The 10,230-nt window shown below is 41.7% G+C and overlaps 1 long non-coding RNA gene across 1 annotated transcript; it reads left to right on the top strand.

Moving 5' to 3' along the window:
* Positions 1-15: 15 nt before the first annotated feature.
* LOC112946131 lies at positions 16-8,576 on the top strand. The gene is made up of 2 exons (XR_003249159.1): positions 16-59; positions 8,453-8,576. It is a non-coding gene; the product is annotated as an uncharacterized LOC112946131 (long non-coding RNA).
* Positions 8,577-10,230: the final 1,654 nt, after the last annotated feature.

The following is a 10,230-nucleotide window of genomic DNA, read 5'->3' as shown; positions in this document are numbered from 1 at the left end:
GTTCGCCTTAGAATTTTTTTTTTCCTGTTGTTACACATTTAAAGTCTAAAGATTTAGAAGTAAGTGTTTATGGCTTTTTCTTCATTTTTTTTCTGTTTTTTTTTTTTTGTAACTGTATTCCTTTATAGTGCAGTAGGGGCTAATAAAGAATATGTCTAATTTAAGGGACCTAGAGTATTTATCTTTTTTGCTTGTCTATCTAATTACATTATTCAAAAACCTTATATATTTAGTAGGCAATACTATACCATTAGGTTGGGGACCAATTTATTTCTTAATGTGTCAAGCTTGTTATTAAAGCTTGGAATTTAGTTTACTAATTCTGACTTTTGGCTATTGATGAAGTAAGTGTCTACTTCTTTTGACTTACTGGAAAATCTTAGCTCTGGCATGTTGTGGTATAAGATAGCTCTGTAAAAATAGCTTTGTATTTGATATTTTCCTTTATGGGGCTATGTATGTCGTTTGGGGGACCAGAAACTACTTGTGTTCTTCTCAAGCAAGCAATTGATCTCCTTGTTTATATAGCAAACTTTTCCATACTATTATGGTAGGATGTACTGGTGAACAGGTTAAGTTTTAGATTGGAAGCTTCCCAGATTTGCAATAAATCTGTGAGCTGGTATTATAGGTTCTAACTTTATCTTGGTAGATACATGCCTTAATTGAACTTAAGCAACTCAATCTGTTAAGAGCATGGGGTGAAGCTCTTAGGAGAAGCAGTAAAAAGCTGTTTCCTTTGGCATTTCTATTGAGTTAGAAGTAGCTAAAAGCAAAGTATGTTCTTGAGGGGTGGCAGGAAAGGAGTATTTTTACTGGTTTCTAAAAGGTCATTGTATTTGAGACAGAGCAAGTAATACGTTTTTTTCTCAAAGTGAAGCAAAAGGATAGGAGGGGAATCCCATGTAAGTCTCAAGACTTGTGAAAGGAGACTTCTCCCACTGGAGTTAAAGCCTCTCCTTCAGGAGTTATGAGTTTTGTTAGTTTTGATGGGGATAGGTAGTGAGATAAGAGAAGTACCGGCAAAAGTCCCAGTAGTGGCAAAAAACAAACAAACAAAAAAAACCCCTGTCTTTGACTAAACTTGCTGTATTTACTCAGCTTTTTTCCCTTTAAGTTGTAGTTTGTAATTGCTTGATCCTTTTTTGAATCTCTTTTGTTGTGCACAGCTATAAGTCAGCTGGATTTGCTAGGCTGTGCTGTGAATGTAGAAATACTGTGCCTAAAAATCTCGTTTTGTTTGTAATCACATAGTAAAGTCAGCTTTAAAATAATCACGTCTTTGTGTGTATGATGTTTAAGTATGCTAAAGAAGAATGTTTTACAGTAACATAAGCATAATGTTGAGAAAAAAAGTTTTAAAGACTACTGCAGTAATCCTTGCTGTCTGTATAACATGAGAGCTTGCTACCTGTTTTGATTTTTGCTGCGTCTGTGAGCTGTAGGCAGGCAGCTGTAACAATATTTTGGTGATAACTGGTGATAGCAGGGAAAGAGATAGGAGATGGTCACTGCCATACTGCTGTCTTCACCATTATTTCTAAAATGTTCATAGCACTGTCCATGTAAGTGAGATTAGTGTACCATTCTTTATGCACTTTAGTGCATTTTTACGAGTTTGATGGGATTGCTGAGATGGAGGGGCATTACCCTAGCAGCTTCCTTGACAGAATTCCTTTCCCACGGAAGGTTAGGCTGTATCCTTCTGAATATGTTGTATTCATTATGGAAAATGACAGTGAAGCCCTGTGTTACTCACTTATTGAATTGTTTTCCCAGTTACTTGTAAAGCAATGCTGAGCTGAGAGTTATATAAGAGCATGTGTGGAAGTTGTGCAGGCAGCCCTTTGGCATGTACAGGAAACTACAGTGGAAGGAAAAAAGAAATCCATTTGTCCCAGAAGGCAGCTGTGCTCGTGCTGCTGTCTTTATCACTGTTAGCATGGTCTCACTTGCTGGAGAAATCTCACACTTTATTTAACTCAGCCTTCAGCCAGTGTCCAACCAAGGGAGTCTTGCAGAATGATCCTTAATTTGGGCCATATTACATCATGAGCCCATGGAGCTGGCAGCTACCTCTTTTTCTCTTCCTGAAAAGAAATTCCTGGGCTCTTTTGTTACGGTTGAATCAATTGCTTGTGACAGCCAGGGCGCTTCTCCTCGTGGCCCCGCTGCTGCTCTGCTCAGCCTGGGGCTGAGCGGCCTGCCTGCCTCGCTCTGTCCCTTGCTCTCCTCACCTGGGAGGAACGTGTCCCTCCAGCCGCCCGGCTCCCTGCGAGCCTGGCCCTGCGTGGGCTGGCTGGGGGCTGGCTGCCTGCCTGCCCTTTAGGTTCTTCAGGTTCATCCCTACCCTCACTCCCCTTGCTGATGGCCACTATCTCCTCAAAATAATTTCAAGCCATTATTTCCAATGGCCAAGCTTGTGTGCTTCCAGGAGGGCTAGAAACTTACCCTCAGACCCTACCTGTAAGCAGAGCTGGGGGCTGCTCTGTGCCTTGAAGGGGTATCCTGGGAAAATACAAATCTCTCTGTACACTGAGCAAGAACAGAAGACCTCTCAGACGCTGATAGGGAGTTAAGTAATGTAATTTATGGTAGTTCAACAGAATCTGTGGTAACAATTTTCAAAGGCCATTATGGTGTGGCAATGTTGTCAGCATATGAATGTCTCCAAAGCATTAGAGAACCACTTCCTTTGGTACTTAAAGGGTTGGATGCCTCCAGCCTTCCAATCTCCTCATTAAACTACATGAAAAAGCCTGGAAAAGATGCATCTACAGCTTTGTCTGCATTCTGATTTGAATAGATTTTGCAGGAGTATTGTATCAGTCCTTAAAACACTTTTTTTGTTTTAATAATGGCTTATTTCAGCATAATTTGAATTGTAAACCCTCTTCAGTGGTTGTACATTGCAGCTTGTTAGGAGGATGCATATGCCATTAATTACTGTCTCAGCTGAGTCTTAAGAACCTTTGAATTGCTCTGACACAATTGCAATGAGTTATATGTTGCTGCCCTTTGAGTTAAGCTGATTCAAAGCAGACCTGACTAAAATGAATTCTAATATAGTTTTTTATATTAACAAAACAGCTGTAATTATGCTTGAAAAGTGAAACTTGAGGTACTATTTGGAGAGTTAATTCCCTCAATACTTTTGATCCTGCTGTGAGAGGCTACTATTTTCACAGCAGAACTGCATGAAATGCATACTTTTATGACCTATCATCTTCCTCTGTCTCAGCTCATTTCCCCAGTTTTCACTGGAGAACCTTAATAAAACAGTTTGTGTTTCCTGGGTATAGCTAGTGCCCTACACATGCAGTGTTCTACCAGTAGATGTCAGCTCAGGACTGGTGAATGTTTATTCCGTTTGTTTCAAGGAAATTGCAGTTAGTGGTTCAGTGGCTTCTGCCATTTCCTTCTGTGTCTGAATGCTTGCTCAGGACATCAGGCAGCACGAGCTGCTGTTTAGAAAGTCAACATGTGACTGGGTGACATTTGAACGCTGTGTGTGACATCTATGAGGAGAAGGTATTAGAACTGATGTGTGATTGTGAGAAAAAGGAGACCAGGAGTAAAAGTTATTCTCATAACTTGTAAAATGGTTGTAATTTTAAGGAGAGAAAAACATGAAACTCACATTTCTAACATCAATGTACCTGAAGCTAGTGAGCCAGGGCAGTAGTAACTAGTGTTTCAGTGTGACATACTCATTTGTGGCAACCTTGTATGTGACTATTGTGCATAGTCAGAAACAGAATTACTGTAGAATTAGAGGGAGGTTTTGCCCCAGTAAACTATCTCTCTATATGAGAGAATGTGAGCAGGAGATATGTTTGTTCTATACATTGTATATTTACACAGGCAAAATTTGGCCATCTTTTTAAGAGTAGTGTGGTACTGTGCATTCATCTGCAAGGCCATATAGAAGTAATTAAATTTCTCTAAATACTGTGGAAAGAGGTGCTTGTTTTATGGCATTTTCTCTGAGATGTCCAGAATGACTTATTCCTGTTCTCACGGGGCGCAAAGTGGCCTGAACAGTTCTAACTGCAGAGTGTTCCTCTGTTCTGAGTACGCTTGTACAAGATCGTCTTGTGTCCAGAAATTCATGCTTCAAAATTAGATGCATACCATAAGTATATTCCCACACTTGCAGTACTGTGGTAGCTACAGCTATTCCTCCTGAGGATTTCTGGAGGAATACCCGAGGGACCTTGGAGCCTCAGCAACTGGAACTGTGCTGGGAGCTGGTCTAGTACCCTGGGAAGAGCTTATGCTGCCCTCTGGGGCAGTGAATTCAGTCTGCTGTCACATTTAGCTGAGGCTGTTCCTGTTGTGCGTGCTCCTGAGCACTGGCTGTTCCAATAAGCCTTTTAAAGGGGATCAGTTGCTCCTGCTTGCAGGCAGGTTGTTTATGGAGCGGAGCAGATGCTTGGTGAATTGGTTGGCCTTCAGAAGCAGGTTTTTTCTTGTGTTGCAGGAAAGAGGACATGGGGTTTGAGGACACAAACTCAGCAGACATGATGAATATTGCAGTAGCTGTGGATTCCTGTGGATGGGCTGGTGCTTTAGAATGGGCTGACCTGGTGTTATCAGACACATCTGGGAAAAGGGACACCCCGGAATCAGGCCATGGAGCTGACTAAGGAGATTCCTCCTATCTCTCATTGCTGTGCAGCTGCTTCCCAACAGGGAGGTGGTTGGGCTGCTGCTGTTCAAGGCCAGCCCTGATATGGTGCAGCTGCGTGGCCTTGGACAGGGCTGCTGTGGGAAGAGCTGTGAGAAGGGGCTGTGAGGAGCTGCTGTTGTGCCCCCTGCTTTGGTTCAGCATTTAAGCTCAGGCCCTTGCCTGTCTGAGCTGTGTGCTAGTTAGGCCCATGCCTTGTATGCCTGCCCATGCTGACCTGCTGGCGCCCTGGCCTTGGAGCTGCCTTGTCAGCACAGGCTTGTCTGACCACAACAGGGCTATTGGCTGAGCCTGGTTACCTTCTTCACACCTGCTCTTCACTCCTTGCCATAGGGCAGTTGGTCAGAGGACCCTGTCACCCTTGGCCTCTGGCTCCCCTTGCTTCATGGAGCAGCCTCCTGCTCTTGCTCCCTGAGTTTCACATCCTTGTGCCTGAGTGCACGGAATGCTTTTTGCAGGATGGCCATTTACAGGCTGTTATGTGTTATCTATGTTGTGAGTTATAACTTGGAAATAAGCATAAATTAATGCTGGTGCTACTTCAGTTATCTGTATTAGTACTGTGGAGTCTATAAAATGATTAAAGATGTGTCCTCAATATTTATGAATATAAGAAATAATAGATCATTTCCAGAGATTAGGCTTCCCAAATTAAATGCCCTGTGGATGGCACACCTGCTCACAGAGTGGCCCCTACAGAGGTGAGGGGGTATGTCTCTTTCGGGGGAGCATTATTCTGTATCTTTTGTATACTGTCAGCTAGTTCAAAGTATGACTCTGAATGCCGATATATTGCATTCAGGAAAGTCACGCAGCAGCAATGTGCTGAGGAGTTCCAGTGCTTATTTGCTGAAAAAATTGACTGTAAGGATATTGCTGTTCCTGATGTGTCCTGGCCATTTGTTTCTTTTCTGGACTCCATCATTAGTGCCGTTGCTCAACACATGACACCCGTTTACACGAGAAGGCCAGGCACACGAGATTGATTGTGCACGTCTGGCTGTTGCAGGTAAGATTTTGTCAGGGTAACTACAAGTTGTTGCTCTTGAGAGAAATCCCCATGGATGGCAGTGAGGTCAGGGCTGTTGGTTAGACCAGGGCTGCCCAAACCCTGCACATTGAGCCCTGCTGCTGTCTTCCTGTGGAGCGTTTCCAGGAGCCTGCTGGCTTCCAGACCTGGTAGGGGCAGCCAGAAAGTTTCTGCCTGCCTTGCTGGATGTGGATCAAGGCAGGCAGGGAGTTGAGAGGTGCTTCGCATACCTGTGCCCTGGTGACATGGGATATGATTTTCTGAGGGGGGGCTACCATTGTTTGAACTCTTCAATTTGTAATTGGATTTTACTATACAACTATCAGTTAATCTGTCACAAGGTTCATGGAATTATTTACTGTGACTTTTCTGGCATTAAATGACCATATGTTTCACAGGCTTACTATGGCTTTGTTTTATGGTTCTGATATTTTGCAATTTTATTTTTTGCAATTTTGCAATTAAAGCTTAATCAAATTCCTGGCTCTTTTGCATGTGTAGAATTCATGTAGCAACAGATTTTAAAAGCCAAACCAACATGTAACTAACCAATTAAAGTCAAACCATTTTAAACTTACCAACTAGTTGCTCATATGCAAAAATAACTTCTATGCATGAATTAGAAGTTTTCAAACTTATAGATCATTTTAGAACAGTGAGATTATGTGAGTTTCAAAATGAAAGCACTAGAGATTGGTCTCCTTGATAATAGCCATTGAGGAGCTCTTCCTTTTGGCAGAACATGTTGCCTTGCATGGTGGTTTGGGTGGTGAGAACATACATGTATGAGTAGTATGTGTGAGAAACACCTACCTTGTTTGCGGATCTGTCTGCCTTGGCCATCCTGAGGCTTGAGCAGACCCTGCACTGCTCATGAAGTGGCCTTGGAGCTGATGTGTGGGCTCTGGTGCCTTTGGGCAGGGGCACCGATACCAAAGAAGCTGGTGGAGAAGCTGGCTGTGAAATCATGTGTGCAAACTCCTGGCCCCAGCCCCATCCTTGACTCAACAGCAGCTCTTGCTATTAGTGTCCACAGACGCTTTGTTAAGAGCAGTTTAATGATAGAACTTGGCCTGCGATGGACTCTGTTACTTGTGCTGGTTCTAGCTTTGTTGCAGGCCAGGGAAGGCCTGGACAGTATAAAGTATAAAAGTTTTTAAAACACCATAATGGAAAAAAGAACTGATATTTCAGGCCAGTGGGAATATTCCACCTCTCTGTGCCAAGGAGACTTTTTTCAGACTCTGAAGCGAGCAGTGTATCAGCAAATGGAGAGGTTTAGTAAGTGACCAAGGCAGTTCTTGTGAGTTTGTCCTGCCCAGAAATGTGACAGAGCATTACCTCTCTTGCTGTAATAAATAACATTTGCCAGAGCTCAGGAATGATGCTGCTGACAGTGCCGAAGTGGGATGCAGATGCTCGCTGTCAGGCAAATGGCTTCGCTCCTTCACCCTCTGGGCTCTGTGAAGGGGGATAATCCAAGTGTGGACATGGAGCTTTATGCTGCCCTGGTCTCATTGTAGTGCTGCTCGGTCAGTTCTTTCTTCATCAGAAGTCTCTATCACCCTATCAGTGTGGGTTCATGCAACTTTTGCATGGTGTGAGGCATTGCATTAACTAAAGTTGCACACTGTAGCGCCTGACTGAGGAACCTCAGGCAAGAGAGGAGGAAAGGTCCTTGCCCAGAGTCCTGTTCTTGCAACTGCAGCTGTCCAGGCCCTTCTCTGTGATCGGCTTCTCTCTGAGGCCAAGGTGGTGCAGCGGCAGCTTTGAAGGTGGCAAAGACCATGCTACTTGGGTTGAGCCCATGTGCTGAGAAGATGTTTTCTATCCAGCCTCAGAGCAGAAATTTCTTTAGCCGGAGTGGACAGGGGGATTATGGAGGGGGAATATTTCAGGGGTAAAAGAGGTGTAGCTGAAATCTGGAGTTTGGTTGTTTAAGTAAATTATGGGTAGGGAGGAGGACAGAAGGTTTTGGTACAACTTTTCTTTTAACTGATACAAAGTTAAATGTTCAGCAACATGATATGAAAAGAAATTAGACAAATATGAATGGACCAATTTTTGCAAAGTGTGTGGAGAACCTCTCTGAATCTTGCATGGAATTTAACTCTGCATATCTCATTTCTTCATGGGAGGGTCAGAATATGTTAAAAATTATGCTTTAAAGCAAAACCATAAAATGCTGGGGCATTGTGGGGGAGGAGGAAGCTGAAGGCAAGAGGTGAAATCTGACAGCTTTTGAGCTAGATTGTGGATTCCAGCCAGCATATTTGCTTAAAGAAGGGTAATGCAATTTGTGCAAGACAGGCCCAGGCGAGCATGCTTATATAACCTTTGTTTATTATCTTATGATCTAAACCTCTCAATATATTTATAATTCATAATTAATTTTTACAAAACACTGCATTGTGTTGTACATTTGGGTGTATTGCATTTATAGTGCTTGTAAAACGGGCGCAATATGTGGAGTACTGCTGTACCTTTGTATTATCTACATACCAAGATTAATCCAAGATGTGGTAATGTTTTTTGCCTCAGAGCAATTGTACCAATGAACCTTAACCTTGATCTTAAGAGACTTACTCTCTGTTCTTCTGACAGTTTGTTTATTCTTCACTTCAGGGCCTCTTTTGAGCTAAAACAGCCATTAAAAACAAATTGTTCTGGACAGCTTTTCTACTTCCATGAGTAACAAAAATTGTAACTTGTTTTTCTTTTACCTCTTTCAGGTGATTCCTGCAAACATAAATCCACTGTAGCATCGTTCAGCACCAGAGTATTCTAATCAAGGAGAAATGATGTGGCCCATTAGAACTGTGTGACATTTCTGCATGCTCTGATTATAAAAATTGCTGTATGCACAGGAACAAATCCTACTGTACTTTATGCACATATTTCTGTCAACAGTTTCTATGTCAGAAGAAAACCTACAACAATGTTCAGGTACTTCATATGCTTTCAGTTATTTGGGCAGTTTCTTGTGGTTTGCGAGTGGTGAATAAAATGGTAGCAATATTGCATGATAATCTTACTGAGGGTCTAGTCTTAAAACGAATCTAGAATCCCCACCTCAGTGGAAGTTGAGTGCTCAGTATTTCTTCAAACTTTTGATTAATTCTGTTAGCTGTTGAAGAAATTATTAAAACAGGCAAGCTGAAAAGGTGTTTCAAAATATGTTCTCATTTAAAGAAGGGAAAAAATATATTTCTTGATCTGTATTTTGAGCAGATTTGAAAAGGGGAAAAGAAACGGGGAAAAAAAAAGTTCCATTGTAGTGCGATAGAGATGCCAAGAGAAAAGTGGAGCCTACTTCATCTGGTAAAAAGTGATAAAAACCTAGTATTTCTTACTGTCCTTATAAAGCAGCACAGCTCTTGACTTCAGTAATGAACAGTAAAAACTGAATATGATTGTAGACTGAATATATAAATTTCCTTCTCTGGAGGTATTTAGAAACCACCTGCATGTGATCCTGTGCAGTGTGCTGTAGGTGACTCTGTGCAGGGAGGTTGAACTTAGATGATCTTCAAAGGTCTCTTCCAACCTTAGTCATTCTCTAGTTCTGTCATTCACAGGTGGTTCAGAGTTAACTATGTTTTAGAAAAATTATGTAATGTGCTGTGTGAAACATAAATATTTAAGCAAAAATGAATAAAGTAGTATTCAGTACTTTTTTGAGGCTCATGGGAAATCTAAATAGAAGGTTGTTGGGGGACTCTTCTAAGGAGACTTCTTTCTAGCTCAAGTGCCATGTCTCTTTCTATTAATTTAAAATAGTTTTCAGTTTTCTCAGTGTTACTCTTTCCCTGATGAACAATTTTGTCAAATGCCAGTCCTTGGGTATGGAATGTGACCATCTTTCTGTAAAGGGCTATTGGGCCTGTCCTGAAATTAACCTCAGTGCTGAAAACTTTTTAATCTTTTTAGCATTGTTGCTGTTTTTATGGTAGTCCAGAACCATTAGGCAAAATGTTTTGTCACCAGGTGAAACTGTAGGGGTATTGTTACTTGTCTATTTGGCAACTACAAACATGGAAGGTCCCCAACTGCCACTTGTGAGATCTCCTCATTTCCCTCTGTGTCTGCTCATGTGGGTGGCTTGCCCTGTATCACATCACTGTGCTCTGAGTGCAATTGGAGGGGAGAAGACAGAGCATCTGTCATGTAGCTGGTGAGATTTCTTCCGCTGCAATATCTTTTTTTTTTTTGCCCCTAATTACAGCATTTTACATCAGGATTAGTAGGGTCAAAAAGTGTTGAGAACAGTTATATAAAGAACTCTGATTAAAAGCAAGTTGAGAATTATGTACCTTACAGGTAAATAAGATATGCCACGATGCATCTATTTTGTCTAGTAAAATAAAAGCTTTTTTAACAAATTAGAAGGTAAGTTGAAGCAGAAACATTATTCACCTTAAGAACTAAGATGAAGAGGATATTCATAAAACTGAAAGTGCTTTGCATTCAAAATTGAAAGGAGATCTTTTTCATACAGTGAAAGTTTTTC

This window comes from Nothoprocta perdicaria, unplaced genomic scaffold, assembly GCF_003342845.1.
Source record: "Nothoprocta perdicaria isolate Ctin4 unplaced genomic scaffold, notPer1 scaffold_20, whole genome shotgun sequence".
Lineage (NCBI taxonomy): Eukaryota > Metazoa > Chordata > Aves > Tinamiformes > Tinamidae > Nothoprocta > Nothoprocta perdicaria.
Note: the sequence above shows the minus strand (reverse complement) of the source record. Positions and strands in the feature narration are given on the sequence as shown.